Source organism: Pogona vitticeps, chromosome 4, assembly GCF_051106095.1.
Source record: "Pogona vitticeps strain Pit_001003342236 chromosome 4, PviZW2.1, whole genome shotgun sequence".
NCBI lineage: Eukaryota > Metazoa > Chordata > Lepidosauria > Squamata > Agamidae > Pogona > Pogona vitticeps.
Genome location: NC_135786.1, coordinates 41,393,350 through 41,400,724, shown reverse-complemented (window position 1 = coordinate 41,400,724; position 7,375 = coordinate 41,393,350). Strand labels below are relative to the sequence as shown.

The following is a 7,375-nucleotide window of genomic DNA, read 5'->3' as shown; positions in this document are numbered from 1 at the left end:
TGGACAACTGCAGTAAGAAAATATGGGCAAAAAGGGCCAGAGTTGTCAAATGTGGGTAAACCTCCTTCCAGGACTAGATGGAACTCCAAAGGACTCCAAATCTTTCCTGAAAATGCACCTGGAGTGAGATTAGAATGCCTGTAGATGCAGCAGAGAAGGCAAAGGAGTTGTGAACAAAGGCTAGAAAGCTCTTGCTGTAGGAGAAAGAAGTTTCAGATTATTAGGACCAGTGTGGTTTGTGGGACAAGGCTAGCAGTGCTCTTCTTCAGCTGAAGTAAATCTCGGCAAGTCTGAACCAGCTGCTAACTAGCATCAGTGCTCCAGGTTCTGCAGTACAATGATTTCAAAGTAATTTTGAAAACTTATGGCTGGCTGGAGCAGGATCAGCTCTTTGGAGAACTGGGTGAGCAAACAGGAAAGGAACAATGTAACACAACAACAGAGTAAGGGATCAGTTGAGTTATGAGCAATACAGATGGGCCTGTCATGTCAACAAAAGGAAAATACCATGACATATTCCCATATTCTAGTTGGTTTGGGGAGGGGCATCGGTTGTATTTTTGGCCTTTATTTGCTTGCTTGCCTTTCTTGCTTTGAGAGAGGTGTGTGTATGTTTGTGTTATTTTACTATTTTTCCCCCAGGGGGTGGTTCTTTAGTTAATTGATTTTTTTAAAAAAAAGTTATATGATTAATTTACTACTTATTTATTTTTTAAATGGTGTAAATTTTGATGGGGTTTGGGGCAGACTTTTTTCTGCTGGCTGAAGAAACAGCGGCGAGCCTGCTAGCAAATAGCATTTAAGGAGAAGAGAACAGAGATTAAAAGGTGGTTGAAATGTAGCAGCTGCTCATTCAGTAGAACAGGGAGTTTAGGGAGGAATTGTTATCTGGTTGCGACAAGGAGGTAGTGTTTTAATACCTTTTGTTTGAGATGGCCATTAGAAGCCCAAGAAACTCATTGCTGAAGTGTATAAATACAAATTTTGGTAGTACCTCTAGTGCTATCTGTTGTAAAACATTTTAGAGTGGGAGTAAAGCAAGAAGAACAAGATAATGCTTCTTATCTTAGCTGTTCTTCCAGAGAGAACAGTGCCATAATGAAGACATAAAGCAGGAAAGAGTTAATATGCCATTTGAGTGGTTGACAGACCTATCACATCTCTGAAGGGCAAACCCATTCCAACTTGATGTTCCCGGATAGAAATTCCCCCATTTTTAACTTCTAGTGAGAATCTGCACATACAGTTTATTAGCTTGCCTGTAACTTGTGTTCATTCAGCACACATGTGCTAAACTAATGTGTTCATCACTTTTAAGAAGCCATTTCGCATTCTGGTTAATGTCTCTTTTGGACACATATAGGTAAATCATCCTTTTATTTAGAGAGAGGAGAAGCAATTGGAATCCTACTGAAATGTAATGTCTGTAACACCTCCTGACTGCTATCTTAGACCACTGCAGGGTCCCAAGCCTATGCTGAACTTCTGTATTGAGTAGACTGATATCATTCTACAGCAGTGAAAATGTAGAAGCCTCATTTTTTTTAAAAAAAAAAAACTATTTACTTCCATCTGTATAAGTAATGAAGGAAGCCAAGAGGGAGATGAGAAAAGAAGGGAAAAGGAGTGAAATAAGCCAGATCCCTCCATAATAACATTTTAATTTTAGAAATAATGTCCGGGAAGCAGAGGCCCAGTTATAACACCCACTCCAATTATATGCCTTATTGGCATGAGTGACCTGCTGCAAACACAGCACACTTCCATTTGCATTTAAATTAAAAGGATATTTTAGAAATAAAAGCCAGTTTGCTTGTCTCACAAGATGCACAAGCTGTTTAATCCATACACTGTGTTTCACACACTTGCTCCAGAGTGGAGGATGAAGTCAGACAATGTAGAAGTTGCCCATCCTTTTTTCTTCTTCTTTTGCCAGAGCCTGTTGGGTGGTCAGATAGGTTGTTCAAATGGGGAAAACTGGCCACTTCCTTCCTCCCCTTCCCCCTTTGTCCCTGTTCTTCACAGAGGAGCACTGGACTTAAACCGGGTTTTGTGCCCAGACTGGACTGCATTTTACCAAACAAGCAAGAAGGGGAGCATGGGCTTAATTCCAATCTCATCTTGGGCGTAGTGCTTCGATAAAAACATCAACAGGTGACTGGGCAACAGAAGAAGGAAAAAGGTGAAGGACCTGGGTGCCCCACAAGGTTAACTGAGAAGCCAGGGCAGCAGGTGCAGCTTCTTTGCCCAAGTTTCAGCTGGCGAGCTTGCAGTCCCAGACGGAGCTGTAATGAGGCTGCACAGCTGGATAGTGCCAGGGTGGAATAAGTTAACTGCTTGGGCTCTGGGCAGGAATGGGAGTGGAAGGAAAGGTAGGTAAGTAAGTAAGTAAGTAAGTAAGTAAGTAAGTAAGTAAGTAAGTAAGTAAGTAAGTAAGTAAGTAAGTAAGTAAGTAAAGAAAGAAAGAAAGAAAGAAAGAAAGAAAGAAAGAAAGAAAGAAAGAAAGAAAGAAAGAAAGAAAGAAAGAAAGAAAGAAAGAAAGAAAGAAAGAAAGAAAGAAAGAAAGAAAGAAAGAAAGAAAGAAAGGGAGGCATGTTAATTTTTTCAACCTTAAAAGAGGTGGGGAGCAATACTCTGTCAAAACACCAAACTTTGATCCCTATAACAAATGAAATTTAAACTGTGATTTCATCATTATCATCTTAGAACTGTGAGCTGAAAGGGACCCTCTGGATCATCAAGTCCAGGCCCTGTCAAGGAAGCACAAGTGGAGAATCAAACTCCCATTCTCTGGCTCCACAGCTAGATATCTAAACCATTCCAGGCACTAATTTGCGAACTCAAGGAAAATCATTTGGTTTTTGTGCAGACCCTACTTCGTTTAGGAAGTTTAAGCTTTAGGAGCTAGAGGAAACCAGCAGATTGTGGATATACTCTGTTCTCCTATGGAGATGGCTGCATGGTTAACACTGTTCTTCAGGGCTGAGCTGTGGACAAATAGTTTGAAGCGGAAAGCCAAGCATGCAATAGGAGCCAGACAACATATGTTTTCTGTAAAGATGGATTGAAAACAATTATTTCCCCCATGTGATAGTTTTCTAGACTTACAATTTTCGTCTACCTGCAATAGAAAAGAAGCTGCAGAATTTTACCAGGAGCAAAAGGTAGAGCAACAACAGCAACAGGTAGAGAGCCAAGCCAGCTAACTCAAGTATCTAAAGTCGTGAACTCTATAAATTTCCTCCTAGGACTTCCTAAATGAAATGTCCCAACCAGTATGGAGAGGTTGTAGGCGAGGGCGGGGCGGGGGTTGTTTCTGAGCTCATTTAGGGGCCCAAGGTCATTGGTGGAATTTCATCATATATTGATCCAGTCAGCTCTGTGTCTTTACTCTGAGGACACACATACCCTCCAGTCAGCTCAGGCTGTAAGATACGTGAATGCCTGTCTGCCCATTCTGAACATTCTTTCTGAATTAATTACATGGCTTCCTGGAAAGATACTTACACTCAAAACAATTTTGGTACTTCACATTCCTGTGGGAGTGATCTCTTATATCTGAAAACAAGGATTTCTCCCTTGCCTGCTTTTCACTGCCAGAAAGACAACAGTGCTATACCAAGGATATTTTCTTCTTTCCCAAACCTTAAGCTCCGGCTTCTGGAAGAAAAATGGACCTTGTTTATGACAATGCTTTCCAGGAGACATAAAGGGTGTTTGTTTTTACAAGAAGCAAGCTGCTTTCATATTTTTCTGCAGTTATATATGCCTCTAGACATGCAGTATACTATTAATACTACTTTGGATTCCCGACTGCCAGGTGTAAAAACTCTTGCTGCTACGGCTGTTAGTTGGCTGGAGGGTTCCACAGGGACACAAGGTTGTCAGCCACAGTAATAATGCTGCTGCAAGGCTACACTGCCTTGCATGCTAATTCAGAAGCAATTCCAAAACTCCCAATCATTCTCTCTCTTGGGGCTTAGTTCTGCCAAGACCAAGGAAATGTGACTATTTGCAGCATTGGTGATTAGAATATAGCTTTACAGCACCCCACAGAAAATGCATGCTTATAGATGTTGGCATCATAAAGCTCAAAATCAATCTGAGGAGCAATCTATTTTTAAGCATTAAAATAGTTACAACAAAAGAGAGCATTTGCTCTGCACTGGAAAGAAGAAAATTGATTCAAATAAATAAAATGAATCTTTCAATGATATGCCCATTCCTCTCCACCTCTCTTTTTCTGGTCAGAGCAAGCATTTCTGTGCTTTTCCCCCTTCTTTTTGTTAAGGCACTGAATCCAGTCCCCAAAGTTTGTTTCTTTAAGAACATGGGGTAGTAGAGCTGGGGCCTGTGGCAACTTTGCTCAAGCTGGTGTGGACAGTACTGCACCCTGTACAGGTCTCACTGGCTGGGAACTGACAAATTCTGCGGACTCTTGAAATGTTAATTATCAAGTTACATAACTAATGCTATGGTACTGGTGTGACTCATGCTATATTCAACATGGTGAAGGTAATCAGAAGTGTAATGTAATGAGGCACAGATAGTAAATATTGAAGCTGAATATGCATCTACATTCTTTCAGAATCAACTGCTGAGCATTGGAAAATACATGGAATTGACTTCTATTTGTATCACCTGCAAGCCTGAAAGAAAAGGGAATTGGGAATTATGCCTGCTGGGAAAATGCAAGCAAAACAAAACAAAATGATGAAAGGAACCAGAGCATCTGATAATAAAATTATCCTTTTCAACAGTTCAATCTAGATAAATGCTCTCCCATAGATAGTGTAAATCGCTTAGACAACTCAAAGGCATAAGGTGGAGTCAAGGGAAAGATTTGGTTCATTTAAAACAATAAACCCACAGGATATTCTCTATGGAAGGCTACGACCAAAGACAAAATAACTGATGTTAGCAATTGCTAACACCAACACAGCTTATTGCTTCATCATTTGAAAAGGTTATTCGAACTGGAAATGCATCACGCTTTGGGTAGCCATCGTGTTTGGCACACCTCTGCTTGCATCGCACCACTGTTTCCTACAGCAAATATGAAACATGAAGTACAGTCACATATTCCTGAACATGCAGCAAGGATCTCTGGTTAGTCACAAGTACATTAAGAAGCAGGAACCTCTACTAACCTAGTGTTGTGTTTTCTTTTTTTCCAGAACTTAGAAGGTTATTTTTATTATTTACTGTTACAGTTCATAGATATCCCTGCCCCCATATTTAGTTACTACAATAGCTACAATTTTTTGGCTACTTTTTTTTTAAAAGTATGAACATTACAGTTCACAAGCCAATAATAAATACGAAGCCCATTCTCCCGCCTTCTGTCTTTTGAACACCACAAAACCCGCAACAAGCATGAAACGACAGCATGAGGCTCAGTACAAGCTGCACTTGAATCTTACAGAATTCCTTCTGAGAAGGTTAGACCATTAATAACCCCATAACTATAAAGGTAACTATATTTGAGTTACACTGCAGAAAAAGTGAAATTATCCCTTGCTATATTGCATTGGACTATATTACATTACGCTTCCATGACTGGAAAAGGGGATTAATTACATGGAAACAGTTGCTTGCAGTTAATTACTTCCTACCTCTGGCTTTGATTTCAGTGGCATGCATAGTGCTATAGCTGGGGACAGATGAGAGAGAACAGTTGGCTGATCTGGTCTTGTTTGATCTTTGAAACTAAAATGCCTCCCAAGTTCCTTTCATTTGGAAGGGCATTATGACTTTCCCACTATGTGTCAACAATTTCTAGCATTCCTTCTCCAATGGTCACTAGTTCTCAATGTACCCTCTTGGACAAATACAAACATCTTATCAATTGCCCATTTTGGCTACACTGCTACCAGGATTTTTACAAGACCTGACCATTAGTAGTTTGTACATGGGTGTGTAATGTGTGTATGTTCTATTATATTACATTTGACCTTAGGCTGTACTCAGATATTGCCAATGATAGGAATCAAATAGAAGGTATAGTTATTGTTAGCGCAAAAACGTGGAAGAATAGCAGGTTTAGCAGAGTATTTAAGCAGTCCAGTTAGTCCAGAATAACTCACGCACACACCAGCAGCTTCTCCTCCACCAACGTGTATTTACAGTTGTGCCCTGCTTTACGATTACCCCGCATTACGATTAATCCGCTTCATGACAACGCTTTTGCAATCACAAAACAATGGTCTAAACAGGGTTTTGTTTTTTTTTTTTGCTTTGCAATGATCGGTTCCCTGCTTTGGGAACTGATTCTTTGCAAAACGATGGTTTTTTTAACAGCTGATCAGCTGTTTCAAAATGGCCACCATGTAATCAAAATGGCTTCCCGCTATGTTTAGGGACGGATTCTTCGCTATACAGGCACCGAAAATGGCTGCCGTATGGAGGATCTTCACTGGACGGTGAGATTTTAGCCCATTGGAACGCATTGTACGGTTTTCAATGCATTTCAATTGGCTTTTTATTTTCGCTTTACGACGTTTTCGCTTAACAGGGATTTTCCTTGAACAGATTATCGCCGTTAAGCAAGGCACCACTGTAAAAGGTATTTACAGCAGTTCAGTCTGGTAGCATAACACGTAGCACTCATCACAAAGCAGGAAGATATATCAATTGTTCAGTTCACACATATATACATTGAGTTTAAATGCGGGGTCATAAGTTTTTGGTGGAATTTTAATTGCTGGGAGAAACGGGGTATCTGGTGAGTGTTGCGTATATTTTAACTTTTTTTTGTAGTGGTGTTGTCCAGTTTTACCTTGGGGAAGAGCACCTCATTTCGTTGTACCCACTTGTGAGTGCAATGACAAATAAATTTCTTATGTCTTATGTCTTATATACACATACAGATCTGCTTGTGTCCAATCATATTACGTGTTGCATCATCCATGAGTCAGCACTGCTGAGTCATCATGACTCAGTTTTAACACATCTGTTTTAACACATCATGTCTGCTCATTAATATACTTGATTCTGATCAGACCTTTAAGTTACCTTGACAGTTATAAAACTAAAATAGAGATTTGTTCAAATCCTGTTGTGCAGTTATGCTGGCAGAAGGGAAATGCTATAATTTGTGACTGGCAAATTGCTGCTAATTGTCAGCTGTCCATTTGGATTCATTGTTGTGCACCTATTGAGTGGCTTTGCACACAAATAGGATTCCAAGCAGGGACTCATTAATTAGTGGCAATTTGATAGAGTAAGTTACTTTATGTTTCTTCTGTCAAATTAACTACAAAACAGGATTTGAGGTATTTACTGCCACTTACATTACATTCACAAAGTTGCCCCATACCATGGGTACTTGCATTTGGTTTCCCAGCCACAGAGATCTGGTACCAACAACACGAAG

At 40.0% G+C, this 7,375-nt stretch overlaps 1 long non-coding RNA gene across 1 annotated transcript; it reads left to right on the top strand.

Moving 5' to 3' along the window:
- Window positions 1–344: 344 nt before the first annotated feature.
- LOC144589178 (uncharacterized) lies at window positions 345–6,312 on the top strand. The gene is made up of 2 exons (XR_013545127.1): window positions 345–403; window positions 4,589–6,312. It is a non-coding gene; the product is annotated as an uncharacterized LOC144589178 (long non-coding RNA).
- Window positions 6,313–7,375: the final 1,063 nt, after the last annotated feature.